The sequence below is a fragment of the Cupressus sempervirens genome, chromosome 6, assembly GCF_028749045.1.
Source record: "Cupressus sempervirens isolate cs-2001-9-10 chromosome 6, ASM2874904v1, whole genome shotgun sequence".
Lineage (NCBI taxonomy): Eukaryota > Viridiplantae > Streptophyta > Pinopsida > Cupressales > Cupressaceae > Cupressus > Cupressus sempervirens.
In genome coordinates this window covers 139,033,912-139,052,621 of record NC_143123.1, presented here as the reverse complement: position 1 = coordinate 139,052,621, position 18,710 = coordinate 139,033,912, and the positions used below count along the sequence as shown (strand labels likewise).

The 18,710-nt window shown below is 36.5% G+C and overlaps 1 pseudogene; it reads right to left on the bottom strand.

Moving 5' to 3' along the window:
• The window catches only part of LOC149551618 (receptor-like protein 4), an 85,792-nt pseudogene extending 67,559 nt beyond the window's left edge, over positions 1-18,233 (bottom strand).
• Positions 18,234-18,710: the final 477 nt, after the last annotated feature.

Here is an 18,710-nt window from a genome sequence, read left to right as displayed (position 1 = left end):
ATATGAAAATGCAGATTATGTGAAGATAGTAAACTAGAATGTTAAAAACATGTGCATATGTGAGTCTAAGTGATACTGAATAACATGAAACGAATGCTAAATGATATCAAAATGACATGAATTCACTATAATAACAATGCTAAATGAGATAATAACTCTAAATGTGCCTATATTATAGATGCCTAAAACTTGGGCCCTTTGCTCTTGAATTTCCCTCCTATTTATAGGATTTTAGAAGGGATTGGAGTAAGGATCAAGATTTCACTTTTGACTAGAGGGTAATGGTGAAACTATAAATATCTCATAAGGCACCAAGAGGAAAAGTCCAACAGACTTGGTTTGTGAGGATAAATGAGGATTTTTCAATTCTTTTAAATCTAAAAATGAGGATTTTCACTTGTGAGAGGATAAATGGATTTTGTTGATTTATTAAATGTTCCATTTATTTTCAACTTTCATCTTTTCCTTTTTCCTTTTTCCTTTTATTTTATGATTTCATGAATTTCTTTTCCTCTTTTAAAAGTGATTCAAGTCCTTTTTTATTTGATAGGTGATTTGATTGATTTCAAAGTTTGTTGTTTTCCTTTGATTTTATCCTTAATTTGTGCCATTTGATCAAAATTTCTGTTGTTTTAGGTCTTTTCAAAATTTTAGGTGTCTATAATAGGTATCTCATCCTCCATGATTTAGAGTGTTCAGAGAACTTTTATGGAGCAGTTTGAGATTACAGATCTTGGTTTTTTGCACTATTTTTTGGGCCTATAGGTTACTTAGACTTCACATGGTATTTCTATCTATCAATAGAAGTATGATTTTGATAATAAGCATGCTCCCACACCTTTTCATTCATATGTTTTCTTGTCTGCCACTTGCACTACTACTTCCATGTATACCACATTATGTAGACAATTGGTTGGTAGTTTTTTGTACCTAACATACACTCGTGCTTATCTTTCCTTTGTGGTTGGCCTTATTTCTTAGTTTTCCCATGATCCTCATGGAATCCATTGGAATAAAACCAAATTTATTTTGAGGTACATTCAAGGCACTACACAATTTAGCATTTACTACATTGCAGGATCCCCACACATTGTCAGCTTCATTGACTTAGATTGGGTAGGTGGTGTTGATGATAAGAAGTCTACTTCTAGATTCATTTTTTTCTTGGAGCTAGTCCTATCATATGGTCCTTCAAAAAACAATCTTCTATTACATTATCATCTATAGAGGCTGAGTACCAAGAAATGGTGTTAGCTAGTGAGGAGATTTTGTGGCTTCGACAACTAATAACTAAGTTTGGGTTTCCTCTTGATAGTCCCACTATGCTTTAGTTCTATAATCATTGTCATTCACATTTCTTGCAACCTAGTAGAGCATCAACATACTAAGAATATTAAGTGTTAGCATGAATGCTGAGGATATTCCTTTGGGGGAGTATCCTAAGAATTTCTAGAGCATGTGGAGATTGTTAGCATGATTGACTTTTTGCATTCATGACTTTGTTTTTCATTGATGACACCATAGTATGGTTTCTGTAAAGACTAGGATAATAGTAGACATAGATTGAGGTTGTATGAATACCTTAAAAACTCCTCACAATAGGTTTTAGCATAATTACAATCTTCCACACAACTCTTCAAGTTTTCAAGACATCTTTCCCTATTAGTAACTCTAGGGATGAACAATGGTAAATTTGGCTAAAACTGAGAAATGGACTCCAACCTATTCCTTGGTTCAAAATCAGTATTAGCACATTTCAAGGAACAATCAAGGATTGGACTTCTACAATTGTTTGACTTCCCAAACTTCTACTTTGCAAATTTTCTCTCAATAGGCCTAATTACCCTTGTAGCCTATTTTAAGGTTTTCGGTTAGTAACTTGGTTTTTCTCCCCTAGACTTGGAAAAAAAAAGGGTTTTAGATACCCTTTTGGAAGTTACACAAATCCCCAAAGCACCAATTATCCAACCTACTCCAAAACCCCTGAACCTACACAAGCCTCACAGACCTAATTGACCAAATCAAGCCTAGATCACTTGGAATGAGAAAGGATGGGTATGTAGGATTGGTTTATTGTTTATAGCTTCCTTCCCCCCTTAATAGTATCAATCATTGTTGCACTTATCCCAGTAAAATTCCTTATATATTTTCTATAAAAGCTAGCAAGGCCATGGAAACCTTTAACCTTACCAGTAGACTTTGGAGTAGGCAAATTCAATATGGCTTCATTCTTAGAAGGATCCATATTTGGGTTGCCTTTGGAGATGAAAAACCCAAGAAACATAAGCTTTTCCTGCAAAAACACACACTTTTCCAAATTGATCTTCAACTGCTACTCATGCAGCCTCCTCAAGACCATATTAAGATGTGTTAGGTGTTCATTCTTATTCTTGCTAAAAATCAAGATATCATCTAGATAAGCAACAATAAATTTTTTTATGAAAGGTTTAAGGACTTCATTCATCAATCTCATAAAGGTGCTTGGAGCATTGGAAAGGCCAAAAGGCATCATAACCCATTCAAAAAATCCCTCATTGGTCTTGAAGAAAATTTTCCACTCACCCCCCTCTCTAATTCTTATTTGGTGGTAGCCACTCCTCAAATCAATCTTGGAGTAGTATTTTGCATTTCCAAAAAAATCCATAAGATCTTTTTTTTTCTATGCATTGCAAACCTATACTTGATAGTTATCTTGTTGATGGCTTTAGAGTCCATACATATCCTCCATGTACCTTCCTTCTTAGGAGCTAGTACTTCTAGAAAAACACAAGGGCTAATGCTCTTCCTTATGAAGCCCTTTTCTAACAATCCTTGATTTTGGCTTGTTAATTCAACATTCTACTCTAGAGTTAATTTGTATGCAACCTTGTTAGGTAGAGTGGAGCCAAGAATGAGGTATATATAATGGCTTATCTCCCTTTTAGGTGGTAATGTATCTATGGTCTCATCAACACTTATCCCCTTATATTGATCCAATAGGTTTGCAACTTATTGTGTGCCAACTTTCCTCAAAGTCTCTTGTGTTAGCTTCTCTTTTCTAGATGTATCATCCATAGGTTTCACTAAAAAAAAAAAGCATGACATTTTGTCCACTTTTAGCACCTTTAAGAATTCCTTTTCACCTACTAGCATGAGTGTACTAGGTACACTCTTATCCTTAGGCTCTCCTACCAATCATGTCATGTTATAGGTTTCCCCATTTTTGGTCAAGGTATATACATTAGTCTTTCCATCTTTTTGGGCATTTGGGTCATATTGCCAAGGCCTGCCAAGGAGGAGGTGACAAGCATCCATACCCACAATCTTTCAAAGTACTTTATCCCTATATTCCCCAATCTAAAACTCAACATAATACTACTCATTTACTAAGGTCTTTTGCTCCTTACTTAGCCTAGAAATCTTATAAGGATTAGGGTGTGGGATTCTTTGTAAACTTAGTTTATTCACCATTTCACTAGAAGCTAAATTTTTAGTGGAGCCTAAATCAATAATGACTTTACATACCTTTCCTTTCACTGTGCAGGTTCTTTTAAAGATTGACTTTCTTTTCACCATTTCACTAGAAGCTAAATTTTTAGTGGAGCCTAAATCAATAATGACTTTACATACCTTTCCTTTCACTGTGCAGGTTCTTTTAAAGATTGACTTTCTTTGAGGAGGTTCTTGGTTAAGTGGCACCAAAAGTGATCCATTGAACATCAAAATCTCTCCTGTCTTAGGGCCTACATGTTTTGAAGAAGATGTAATAGTATAGAATGAAGTTGTACTTTGGAAAATCTTCATCTTGGAGAATTTGAATCCTCCTTTGACCTTGGTTGGCTGCACCTATCTTTTCTGGAGACCTAAAAGGTTGATGTCCAACTTGGTTACAAGAGAAGCATCTTCCAGTAAACACATTTGTTCCTTTACCTCCAAATCTACCTCTAGGATTAGGTCTCCTTCCCCTAAAGGAACCTCTACTACTAGTGTCATTCTTTATCCCTTGATTGCTATTAGACTCTCCTTGTTTCATAGGATAGTTTCCTCTTCCAAAGAATTTGGCTCTTCCTCTAAAAGTATTTCCTCTTCCTCCTCTATTATTTTGTTCACCTTTCCTCTTTTTCTTTTCCTCAATCATGAGGTCAAGTTGGTAACATTTGTGGACTGATTCCACTAACACCAAAGCTAACTCATCTTGAATGTTATATTTGAGCCCATTAATGTACCTTGCAAGCTTTTGTTTTTTATTCTCATACAATTTAGACCTAAGAGTTAAGGTATGAAATTGTTGAGTGTAGGTACTTACATCCATGTCCTTTTGCTCGAGACTATGTAGCTTCTTATGGAGTATCACCTCATAATCCTCAAGTACAAACTATTTTATGATCTCCACCATCATCCTCTTCTATGTAGAAATGGGCTGCTTCTCTTCCTCTACTCTTTCATTTTGGAGAAAGTTCCACCAACTTCTACTTTGCAAATTTGCTCTCAATAGGGGTAATTCCCCTTGTAGCCCTTTTTAAGGTTTTAGGATAGTAACTTGGTTTTTGTCCCCTAGACTTGGAAAAAAATTTAGGGTTTTAGATACCCTTTTGGAAGTTACACAAATCCCTAAAATACCAACTCTCCAACCTACTCTAGCACCCCTAAACCTATGCAAGCCTCACAAACCTAATTAGCTAAATCAAGCCGAGAACACTTGAAATGAGCAAGGATGGGTATTTAGGACTAGTTTTTTGTTGCAGGATGTCTCCTCTAACCTTTTCCACCAAGAAATGACCACTTTCCAAGTTCCATAGCTTCCTCCCAAGTTCAATCCACAAAATCAACATTTTTATGACTAAAAATATAGTAATTTTAGTGTAGGGCATGTTCATTTACCCCTTGGATCACCTGAGAAAAATATATAACTTTGAAATCTTAAAATACACACCCTAACCTTGCAAATCATAGAAGGCCATAAGAAACCAACCTTAGAACCATAGGTTAGGGCAACATCTATCTTGAAACCCTCAATTTAAGGGTTTCAAAACCTACTAGAAAAGAAAATGCTCTAACTTGCTTTAGACTCAACCAATCAAGATGAAATCAAATGCAATGTAATCTAGACTCAAAAAAATTTTAAATCATGAAATTGAATTTGGTATCCCAATTTGTATAATTCTGTACAACAACAAAATGCTCAGAAAATCTATATATTTGGTATGAAAAACTTGCTAAACGTACACCTCACACCTTTGGCTTTCTTAACTTAATCATTTTCAACACTTAAGACCTATATAAGGTCTAATAACTCAAAAAACATTCTTAGAGTCAATTTATTAGCTAAAAAAATCAAACATCAAGATCCTTAGGACTAAGGCAACTTAGGCTTATATGACACCTTAAGTTCCTTAACCTCACAAACAAGGATCAACCTTATTACAACAACCAAAAACCAATACACTATTGAGGTGGATGATTGCCCCATCATGAATCTCCTTCAATTTGATGAGATGACCTATCATGTCATTGAGGTGCCCTGCACTAGATCAAGTGACGTGTGATTGGGGATGTGTTCTATGATGTATCTTGATAACAAGGTTAAGTGTCCATCAAGTAAGTTGAAGATATGCTTGATTTACAAAGAGCAGTTTACAGGCATAGTACCTAATAATAAATTTTTTATGGTTGGATTATATCTCTTAATAGAGATCAAATTGTGATATATGAAGTTGTATAGTGATAGTAGATAGTCTAGTGGTGATGTCAACGAGTGCTCAAGGCCTGGAGTCACATGTGTGAGAATTTTTAAGGACAACGAATCGACAATGTTTTATGATTGTGAAATAATTAATTATCTTAATGTGGTCCTATTATAATTTATTGGGAAAGCCTCAAGGAAGACTCAAACAATTATTTTGAGGACTAGTATAAAGGAAGGTATTTTCTTTGATTGTAGGAATGCATTCCAATTGAGTAAGTAAAAGAAAGAGAAAAGTGTTTGGAAAATGTGAGTAAGTGATCCAAGGGATTATTAGATGCAAAGTTGGTGATCTGGTATCAAGATCAAAAGAGGATGTCTGGTTGACAAGAAAAAGGAACTACAAGTACAATTCATTCTATTATTCTACATAGAATAATATAGAGATCATTTGGATAATGGGTTCATTAGTCTTGCCCCTAAAGCTATTTGGACAATAGGTCCATCTATCTTCTACAACTCCTAATAGGGATTCAAAGTCTCATAACAAGGACTCCTAATAGGGTACATTCTCTAACACTAAATATTTATATTGGTACATCATCTTATGGGTATCATCTGCACTGGGGTTTTCCCTCTAATCAAGGGTTTTCCTGGTTAACATATTTGGTGTTATTGTGTATGAGTATCTTGTTATGGTTGATAATTCTTATAATTTTTGTGTAACTGATTCACCCCCCCTCTCAATTATATATTGGTGGATTTTACATTTTAACAATTGGTATTGGAGCCCAATTACTTAGAAGAGGCTTAATAGCTTGAGTAAGATCTCAATGAACATGGAACAATTAAAAAAGAATCTTGAAGAAGCCCTTGACCAAATTGATCTTCCTACTGAAGAAAGAGACAACTAGAAAGAAAGGTGTGAAGATACAAAAGACTACATTGAAAAGCTAAAACTTAAGATTGATCATCTCAAATATAGAAAAGAACTTTGAGAGTAGATTAGTGATGGTGATGAGGTAGCAACCCTTTAGAAAGAAAATGAGATTTTGAAACATGAATTGAAGATTGTTGAACTAAAGTTGAGCTTGAGAAAGATGATAGCAAGATTGAATCATATCTGAAATCTAAGAATGTAGATCTAAGATCCCATTTGACACAAGTGACATATAAATTAGATTTTATCAAAATAGAGCATGCAAAATTAGAGAAGTACAACACTAATGTGAAAGGAGAATTCACTCAGGCTAAGCAATAGTTAGATAAGTTATATTCCAGTAGTGAGAAAATTAATGAACAAATATTTTATGAAAGATCTTCTTATGATAAGATAGATCTTGGATATCTTATTGGATAACATTCAATAAAGAAATTTGAAGATAGAAAAGAGCCAACAGTCTAGTTATTGAAACCCTTGAACCTAAGGAGAATGATCAAAATAGGATTGAACCAAGAAAGTCTACAGAAGTACCTAAAGGAGTTAAGTGAGTAGGTCAAGCTGAGAAATGTGACGAACCTAAACAAATAGATCAAGTTGAACCACCTAAAGAATTAAGATATGAATTCAAAGGTAGATGCTTTATATGTAATGAAGTTGGTCATATAAAGAGAGATTGTATAGGTAATTCTTTCAAACCTATTACTAATTTCTATTATTATAATTTTCATGGTCTTGGACATAAAGCAATAGTTTGTAGGAAACCTAAGTTTGATAGTAATAATGGAAATAGTAGAATGTTTAGGGATACTAACCTTGTAGGTAATGAAAGAAGGAGAGCCTTAAGTAGATCTAATGATGGAGAAGGAGCTAATGAGATAAGGATAAACATTATGTGTTATAAGTGTAACAATTTTGGATACATCACTAGGAAGTGTAGAGCACTAGTCAATCAAAATGGACCTAATCAAAGAAGGAGTACACCTGCATGTTAGTTATGCAATAACTTTGGTCACATTCCAAGACTTTGTAGAATGGATATGAGAAACATCAACATGATCCCAAAATTCTGAAGGAACAATTATAGAAATGACATAATAAATGATAGTAGTAATAGTAGTCAAAAGGAGGCACTCAAAGAGCATGTTGAAGAATTCAAGGAAGTATTTGTGAAGGCAAAAGATCCATCAAGTTCACATCTGGTTTTAGAAGAATAGTATTTCGATGCACTTGATGAGAGGTTCAAGTCAGCCATTGTGTGTGATTCATCTGATTTGAATTAGAAACTTTTCTATTAAAGACAAAGCACTAGAAAGTGAGATCAAAAGTTAGAGATTGAGTAAGAGGTTGTGAAGTTGGAAATAGGATTAGTAGATAGCAAGAAAGATCAAGTTAAGAGTGCAAGTCATTTGGAGATCATACTAGGCTGTACAAGTGAAAAATAAGTTTACTGGTTAAACAAACAAAAACTTTTATGAATTAAGTAGTTGCATAATCAATGTGAAGTTCAATTTGAAAATATTTAAAGGACACAAACTAGATTATGAGTACCATTCGATCATGTTAAGAATTAAGAAGTGATTGAGAGTGAAAAGACAACAAATTGAAAGAGTTTTCAAGTGCAAAATTGAGAAATCCCTAATTACGCTTTACCAAGTATTTTACAAAGTTTTTGAAATCTTTGAATTAGTTAAAGATGGAAAATATCATTGTAGGTGATGTAAGTGAGAGGCCAAGGTATAAATTCAAGAAGCACCCATTTGTATCTTTAATAGATGATCCTTTAGAAGCATTTTCACAAGTTCTAGAGAACATATTGCATGTGGAAGACATTAGATTGTATATACACCACAAATTTGATAGAATTTGTGATAGTGACATTCATAAGGACCTAGACCTTGTTTGTAATGGAGAGCTATCCTTGAAACAAGAGTTTATGCACTTGAAGGACTTGAACATTGTGAATTATATGTTCTATATAGAGTTTGATAACCATGAATGGAGTAGAATCATTTTAAGTAGAATACATTAAGGAATGTTTTGGGTAGGAGACATACCTATCATGATTTACAATGACATGATTCACAAGGTCATTGGTCTATGCAATGAAGACATTAACCCAATGAATGAGATGAACATGAAGAAATTGGTAGAGACTAATCTGAAACCCAAATATGATGGAAGGAATATGAGGATTGAACTTATAGTTGAAACAAATGTAAGAGTAATTAGTAAGATTATGGATATAAGATGAACCATAGTTCAAGATCCAATTCTATACCTGATGGATTTATCCATGCATCATAATTGATGAAAACAATGAGAGAAAAGGTGAACATTTGTGAGATAGTGAAGCAACAAATTTTGGACAACATTGAGAAACTAAAAAAAACAAAGAATGTGATGTTCAGATTTGAAGCCCTACTGATATATCTATTCTTTAAGTAATCATACAATTCCCTAGTATACTAGATAGGGAATGGGAAAACAATCAATGTACCATGAACTTGGTGATACATTACTACAAAAAGAAATCATAAGAAAAGGTAACAACTGATATAATAAGGATGATGAAGAGATTCCAATCAGCAATGAAGAAAATAATTCAAATATGACAAATACAAAAATGCTATATGTTTTATGGTTGAAACAAATGGTATTTGTATGGAGGTTGTAGAACCAAGAGTCAAATTCATAGATCCCATGGGTTATGAAATGAGTAAAGACGTAATTGAAGGGTATGCAAAGATCATAGTTGAATTAGAGAAGGACATGGATTGTCCTAGATGGGGTATCTTTGATGAAAAGATGAAAGGATTTCATAGAGAACTATATAGAAAGGATATTAAAAGGAAATTTGACAAAAATATTGATTCAATCTTAAAGGAATCTAGTATAACTAGAGAAGACTGCAATGAAGTTAAAGGGATTGCCTTGGAAATGAAGGCAATTTGACAAATAGAGTGTTGGAAATACAATAGGGAAGTAAACTCTGAGAGGGGTGGGGAGGGGGGTGATTAAACACTTAAAAATTTCAACCTCTAAAACTATTCACCATACATCCATCTCATAATCTATGCATATAAACTAAAATACCCAATAACGCATATACATCCATAACATGAAAGTAAAATATTCAACACATGTATGACACAAGATATTTGGTTACCCAAAAACCTTCCAAGAAGAAGGTAAAACTAGGGCGGGGATGACACCCAAAAATCTTCATTGTTGCAGTAATAAAGTGTATCTAATGAAGGTTACAATGTTTGACCATGAAAAATGATCTACCCCATGAAAAGGTCTACCCTATTAAAAGCTTACAAGATTGTTAGATTGTACCCAGTTAAAGGATTTAAACACCCTACTAAAAGTGTGCTTGGTAAGAGGACTTTAACTTACAATGAAGTAGGCACCCTGTTAAGACTACTTGGTTAAGAGATTTAATTGGTTCACTTATTAAAATGTCTCAACAATGATCCTCCAGTTAGCACTTTGTTGCTTGATGTCAGATCACCTCTATACTAATGTGTACTTGATCCTTTTTGATCTGATGTACCTTTTTTGTCCTTTGATTCCTTTCCTATGTTCTCCTTTAATTGATTCTACAATGTAACTCAATTCATAACACCTTAATCACCATAAATGCTATATTTTTGCATGAAAAATCTCTTCAATTCTCCTTAGCATTCATTAGAGAGTTTAGGGTTTGTCTTCCTTAAGAAGACCTAGATGATTTAGGGTTAGTTATGAATCAACTATAGTGGTTCACCCATATTGCTGCTTAAACCTTCCTCTTGTCTAATTGGATGCATGTAATGCATAGAGGTTCACAATTACAATTCATCCTTATCAATAAAGATCATAAAACAATACTTAAGATGGCTCAAAATGGTTTACATAGTAGTTTGTGCTAATACAATCAACTATGTCAAAACTATATTACTCAGCATCTAAAGTCCCTAGTGCTCAACATTAATTGTGACTTCAACGCTGTCACTTGGTATCTGAATGACTCAGTATGCACTACTTTCTCGACACTTGAATCACTTGACACATACTATCTACTCAACATCTGAGTGACTCAACACTTGAGTGGCTCAACACTCTCTAATTACTCAACATATGTTACTTGTTTGACATAAACTAAGTAAATGATTTAAGTGTATAGACACTCATTTGTCAAAACCAATATGAGATCAACAATCTCCCCCTTTGACATGAGTGTCAAAAATACTTGGTCATGCATTAATGATCTTATCCTTATGAGCATAAATTAGGTATCTATTATCTATTTCAATTCTATAAAAAAATTCAAAATATCAAAAATTTCCAATGCATGATTTATCAGTCATACCTCAAAATTTCATGACTCCCTCTGAGTTAATTTTTTTGTGCTATACTTTGTATCTAAACCAAAATCTTTCTCCTATTAAGTAGATTTTTTGTTTGTTTGTCTCTATCTTTGTCTTTATCTCCCCTATACTCTTTCTCATTACTTGTTCTTTTACTCCCCCTTTTTGACACTTATGTCAATGGGTTATACACTAATAGTGTGTTTGTTCAACAATGGTTTGTGGATCTCTAGTATAATCTTTAGAGCTACATTCCAATTATCACAAGCTACCACCAATGACTTGATTTGGATGGCTAGCTTAGGAGCAACATTTGCTAAGCCATCATGTGTAGAAAGATGAGAATCTTTCTTCATGAGAGTTTCAACATATGCTACTTCCTTGTGCAGTATCTCCATGTGTGGAGTTAATGTAGACTGAATGCATATTAGTTTAGCCCTGATGTTGGCTTCATCTACATGTAATGTTGCTAACTAACTTTGGGATTGTAGGAGGGTGCCGACATGTTTCTCACTTTGGGCTAGAGACTTTGGTAGAGTTATGCCAAATGTTTGCATAATTCTCTCCAAGTTTAGGATATGACTCCTAACTTCTCTTGTGAAGAGTGTAGTATTATTCAATTTGGTATACAAAAAGAAGATATTCTCTAGTTTCTTATTCACATTCTCTATTTTGATTGCTAATTCAACCCGTATTAGTGCAATAACACTTGATATCCTTTCATCAACCTTATGTTGGAACTTTCTCTCAAACCATTCAAGTAGTTTGACATTAGAATCTAGGTCCATGTCTCTTAGCTTCTCCACTAAGCTGGTTAACTATTCTCTTATTGGATTGTTTTCCTCTGGAGCTAATAGACTAAATGCATCAATAAAAATGTCTTTGATATCAATCAAATATTACTTCAGCCTATGCTCTTGTCTAAGTAATTCTTGTTTCTTCTTCTTTGCTAGGGCTTCCTAGAGTATGCCCACTTGCTCAATAGTAATAGTTGCATAATCAAACTTGGGCAACTCAATTACTTCATCCAGATTTACATCGAAAAATGATGTAACTTTAGCTTCTTTGAATGTGCTTGGACTTGACCTTCAAGATTGTAATGGTGTAGCTTCTATGCTTAGCCTCTAAAGAATTTGACTAGGAGGAGTAGCAGATTCTGGTAATGTTTTTGATTAGATAAATCCCATCCAAAAAGTAGAGTTCTGAGAAAAGACCAGGAAAAAAAAATGATAAACCACAGCCTAAAGCCAGAACAAAAAGCCAAAAGACAATGAGAAATAAAAGAACAGGCGAGAGTTATTCCTCGTTCTTTCACTCCAGCTCTTGCATAACCTAAGTAGCCTCGAAGGCCAGTTGATTCTCCTCCACTTCCAGCTGTTGCACCCTTTGGTTCCCCTGGTCCTAATCAGGAATGGAGTTATCCTTTACAGAGTCATCCTCCATTCTGGCTTCATCCCTATCATTTCTTTCCTCATCATCTTGCATTTCTCTATCTTTGATCCAACCCATAAGAGAGATGATGTTGTTGTTAATGGAGCTTAACAAAGAGAACATCTGATTCGCTAGGTTATGATTGTAGTTCTCTAGGTTATGTATCCTTTTTTTTGCTAGACTAAGCCTATTAGCCAAATCCGTACTCCTGTTAGCATCCATCCCTTTCCTTATTGCCTTAAAATGTTTCACCTGATCTTTGACCTCCTCCAGCTCATGGAAAAGCCATTTGATTGATCTAAAATTATCAATCATATTGTTGTGAGCATTATTCAAGAGGTTCATCCTTGTCTCCCTGGCTCTGTCCAAAATAGCCACAATCATCAGGTCAATGAGTTATTCCAGCAGTTGTTCTTCTTGATTTTCCATGAGGATTTGGGGATTCATGGCCTCCTTAAAGATGCCCATCTTCAAAGTCTTGACATTGAAGTTTATCCAAGCTTTCCTCCTATCATTGGTCTACACTTCCCCTTCTGCATACCCAACTTTCTCCTCTTTCTGCTCTACAGGTTGGAGATGGACAGGAGATAGGGGTAGCACAGACACATCCTCAAACTAAGAGTGCACTTCCTCCAAACTCTCCCTCTTGCGTTTCTTCCTTCCACTTTCCTCCTTAATTTCCTCTTGCATCTCCTTAACCACCTCCTTAGTCTCTGGCTCCTCCTCATCATCACTATCTCCCTCGTCAGCCTTCTCAGGAGGCTTCTTCCTGAGATCCCTAGGGATTTTTCTGCTAAGGGTAATGGGGGAGGGTGATTTTTTAGCTTGGTAAGTCATTGCTTTCCCCGAAGAAAAGATCCCACCTTTCTCAAAGCTGAGGCTCTAAATTTCATCCGAGTTAGAGAGATACTACCAGACTCCACATTCTCTACCTGAGGGGGAGCGATACTTATAGTCTGAGACTTGAAGTGCTCATGAATAAGTAGCAGTAGCCCCTCATGCAGAGCTGGGCTTGTAGTGGGATTCTTTTTGAAGCTGTCCACCACCTTGCTCATAGAGGTTAACAGATAAAAAGGAAAGGAGATTTTGGCATTTTTTTAGAAATGGTTCAATATAAAAAAGTGGTGGGTACGAGCTCTATTGAACCTAGGGTCCAAAGTAATGTACTCAATAATAGCTTTCAAAACATACCTCCATTGCTTCTTCACGGAGTCAGGGACATAGTAGGTGTCAATCTTTTTCAGCGCCTTCAATTCCTTCTCACTCTCCACAAAGTCCTTAACCACATTGGCCAAGAGCTTCTTATCCCTAAAGAATTTAAAACCCTCGATAGGGATTTCGGTGACAGTCGCAATCACCTGCTTCATTATCCAGAAGTAGACACCATTCACCTTCACCCTGCCACCCTTCCAAGACCCCACCATAATTTTGGTCACCTCTTGATTGAATCCATGTAGCTTCATGATATAATTGGTAACCCCACCCTCTTCAAGCTTTTCCCACACTTGTGGCCTACTTCTCCATTTTTAAAAATCTCCCACCGACTCCTTTCTGCATCTCTCGCCTACCATTTCTGCACACTGCACACCCTCTTTACTCATGTGCTCTTCGCTCTGTGTTTGAAATGGACCTCTGAGAGTTAGCAATGAATAGAGAAAAATAACCCTACTATTGCCCCAGAAGCGATTGTGAAAAACAACCCACAAAGAGTGTTGATTAATCAGTAATGGAAAACTGCATTTATGATTTCTCATGCTTCCATCTTGAAAAGTACCCTTATTTCTTAAAACCTTCATATTCATAATTATAGCTTGATTTTCTTTGTACTTCCTTGGATTTTATCCAAGTTGATCAAACTTTTAATGTCCACCAGCAAAAAAGTTTCAGGAATCCAAGTCATTTTTTGGTCTGTACCGACCCCTATATTTGCAAATCTGTCGACAACTGGGTTTGCTTCTCGAAAAGTATGAGTGACATGGATTCTATTAAATTTGGTGAGCATCACACGAGTCTCATCAATAAGATTTGCAATCATCCATGGTGGATGTGAGTTGTCATTGATGCACTTTATAATGTTATTTGAGTCCCTTTTGAGCCATAAATTGGTAACCCCAATTTCAAAAGCTAGATTTACTACATTGCAAGCTGTGTTGGCTTCCGCAAAATGATTTGTTTGGAATCCTAGTAGGAGAGAAAAAGCCACAATAAAATCTCCATTTTCATTCCTTATCACACCTCCACTACCCAAGGATCAAGGGTTGCCCTTGGAGGCTCCGTCGAAGTTGGCTTTATGCTAGCCTTTAGGGGGGAGGAGCCACTTGGCTTCCTGTCTTTTCCTCTCTCTGCCTTTTACCTTCTCCTTTTTCCTGACTCCAATCTCAAAATCACCCCCCTTCCTCACAAATTTTTTTTCCTTTAAGTTACTAAAGATCTTTCTCCCAACAACTAAAGCCAGCTTCTCCCTATCTCTGAAAATCTGATTATTTCTCTCCTTCCATATGCTCCAACAAAAATGGGGTAGGATCTAGGAGCTAATCTCCTGCAACGCAGAACCATTGAACATGCCATGCCATTGATAGAAAAAGTCCAGAAGGTTAGAAGAAAAGCACCAACTATGGCCTAAGTCCTAGGTGAGGAAGCCCCAAACTATCCCAGAGTAAGAGTAGTGAACGAATATATGGTTACCTATCTCTTACTCTTTTTTACACAAAACAAATCTGCTAGGCATGATGTGACCTATTTTGATGAGATTTTCCTGGGTGAGAGTTTTATCCTAAAGAGCCAACCAAAAAAACATGTTGACTTTTGGCGTGAGGCCAGGGAACCAAGCCCTCGACCAAGGGGGAGACTCTTTTAAGCTCCATAAAGTAGAGTACCCAAAGGCAACTGAATAGAGCCCATTGGCATTATCCCTCCAAACTAGTTCATCCTTATTATTGCTAAGGGATAAGGAATTAAGCATGATCATGATTGATTTGAGGTCCTCTGAGATAATGGAAAGGTCCCTCCACCCCAGTTCGATCCTGTAATTGTTGACTTTGTGCCCATAAAGGTTGATGCAATCATTAGCCCATAGACCATAGCTAGGGTTGTTCATAAGGGGGCCCTGCGAAAGCCAATAGTCAGACTAGAACATAATGTTCTCCCCATTACCTAGCTTCTAGGAGACTTTTGAGTTAGCCAAATCCCTGGCTTTTAAGAAACCATTCCAAACAACAGAGCCTCTTGGGATATCCTCACTGAATAGGGTGAACTAAATAGAGGGCCTTTTTATATAGTTATTTACCACTATGTCTCTCCATTCCCCTATGCTACTAAAGATGTGCCAGATTTGCTTTTCCAGGAGGGCCTTATTGAGGTGAATGAGCTTCCTAATTCCTAGACCTCCTTTCTTCTTAGGGAGGCAAACTTTGTCCCATGCAACAAGGGGGTGCCTTCTATTCCTTTTAGCTCCCATCCATAAAAAATCCCTTTGGATTTTCTCCATCCTCTCGACATATTTCACCAGTATAGTAAAAAGGCTCAGAGCATATATCGACAAGTTTTGGAGGATGGATTTAACTAGTTGACATTTTCCAGCTTGGCTAAGAATGGCTCCTTTCTAGCCTGCCAACTTCTTACCAAACCTTTCCATGATGCCATTCTAGAAGGATTTAGATGGGGACATTCCCAAGAGGAGTCCAAGGTAGGTAAAAGGAAGCTTCCCCACCTGACATCCTAGGATTCTGGAGATTCTCTTTTGTCTTTCCTCCAGGGTATTGATAAAGAAAATAGAGCTTTTGTCCCAATTGATGAGCTGCCCTGACCTTCTAGAATAGGTGTCCAAAGTGTCTTTCATAGCCTTTGCCTCCTTGACTGAGGCCTCTCCACCCATAATAGTGCCATCAAAAAATTGCTGATGCGTAAAGGGGGTGCATTTGGAAGAAGGTTTAAAACCTTTGATACTCCCTTCTTTCTTTTTCTTCTCCATGAGTCTGCCAATGCATTCTGCCAAGATAATAAAGAGAATAGGTGAAAGAGGATCCCCCTGACGTAGGCCTCTGGTAGGTTTGAAGAAATCAGAGGGGGATCCATTCACTAAAACAACTAGAGAGGGGGTGGTGACCAACTGGGAGATTAGCTTACACGATTTGACATCAAAGCCAAAAGCCTTCAACACCAACTCCAAAAAAGACCAATCCACTCGATCGTAAGCTTTGGACATGTCTAGTTTGAGTAACATCCCTTCTCTCTTTCCAACTTCCATAGAGTGAATCACTTCATGCACCATAATAATTGAATCTAAAATCTATTTGCTCGGGACAAAACCAAATTGTTGCTGAGAAATAATCAGGGGGAGAAGCTTGAGCAACCTTGAAGTGAGCACCTTCGAGATGATCTTATAAAATGAGTTGCATAAATTGATGGGTATAAACTTATCCAGAGTGTCAGCTCCTAGCACTTTGGGAATAAGAACTAAGAATGTAGAGTTAATTTTCTTCCATATGCTTCTGGCTCTAAAGAATTCTTGAACTACCTTTACAACATCCTTCATAATGATGGGCCAATACATTTGGAAAAAGAAGGTGGGAAAACCATCGGGTCTAGGAGATTTATCTGCAGGAAGAGAAAAAAGAGCTTCTCTAACTTTAGAATCAGAAGGAATGGCCTAGAGTAGATAATTATGGTGCAGTTTGAGGATATGAGGGATACAAGAAACAATGTCATCCTAGTCTACTTTAGAGAGAAAAGGATCCCAAGATAGCAGGGAGGAGAAAAAAGAAACAATTTCAATTGATATATCTTCTTCCTTTGTCAGCACACTCTGGTGTTTCTTCAAGCCTGAAATCTTGTTATTTGCTCTATGTTTAAGAGTGGATAAATGGAAGAACTTTGTGTTCTAGTCTCCTTCCTTGAGCCAGTTGATTCTAGATCTTTGCCTCCATAACTTTTCCTCTTTGCAAATGATGTCATGTAAATTAGATAGGATCGATAGCTCTTCTTCCCTATTCGAGGCATCATACCCATTTACCTGAATCAAGGCTTGGATAGAAGAGAGATTTGTAGAGAGATCCTCTTTAAGAGAGAATAAATGACCAAAATTTGACTTATTCCAAGCTTTAACCATCCTTTTAACATTGCTGAGTTTTCTAGCCACCTTGAACATTGCAGTGCCTTCCACATCTATGCTCCACCAGACCTTAATTCTTTCTAAAAGGTCAGGGTGGGAAGTCCACATTTTCTCAAAATGGAAGGGAGGAGGTCTAAAGGGATCAAAAGGAACAATCGAGAGGGAGATGGGGGAGTGGTCAGACCCAACTCTAGGTAAAAGAGCCAATTTGGAAGAGGAAGTCTGTAGCTAATCAGGAGAAATGAGAGATCTATCCAGTCTAACTTGAATACAATCCTTGCCTATGCATTTATTGGACCAAGTGAAGTCACCTCCCATTAGATCCAGATCCAGAAAAGCCAATCCATTGATGAAGTCAGAAAGGTCATGCTTGCTATCCTAGTCCTGAGGTAGACCACCCTTCTTCTCTTTGTCTAGAAGAGGGGTATTGTAGTCTCCCATAATGATTCCTTTCTTCATGTTACTATTCTATACCAGCCCTTCTACTCTAGACTAGTAGGACTTTCTATCTCTCTTGTTATTGGGAGCATAAATATTGAGCAAAAACCAAAATTCATTGGAATGAATATGGAACACTTTACAAAAAAGAATGTTACCTTCATTGAAAACTGATTCCACCCTGAATAGTTTTGTCTTGAATAATGTTAGCAGACCCCCAGAGGCTCCATCAGAGTCTGAAGCCTCTGCACTCATTAGGTTACTGAACTTAATATTTCTCAAAGAATTCTTTTTCATTTTTATTTCTTGGATCATCAAAATGTCAAGTCTCTGGTCTCTAATCAGATTCCTAATAATTTCCTATTTATGGGCACCATTTAGGCCCCTTATGTTCTAAGAGATGATCTTCATTATTTATTCTTAGGAAAATCCTTCAAAGTACTTTAGTGCCCATTTGCCAAGCTTCTTATGGTCTCCTCCTCTCTGGAATCCCTCTCTGATTTTCTACCTACTTTGGTAGTAGAGTCCACATCAGGTTTGCAGCTACTCCTGGTTGTCATAGGAGAAGCCTTAAATGGAACTCTATTTTGTTTCTTGCTGGATGTCTCTCCCATCTTTTCAAACTTCAAGGATCTAGATGCCTTGTGACCACTCTTTGGGGTGCTAAGAAGATCTACTCTTTGGTCCAGATCTTTCACCAAGTCCTCATTATTACCTGTTCTGATCCCTCCTTCTCTGTTCGAGACCAGGTTTTCCTCTAGGTCTTGAAAGATG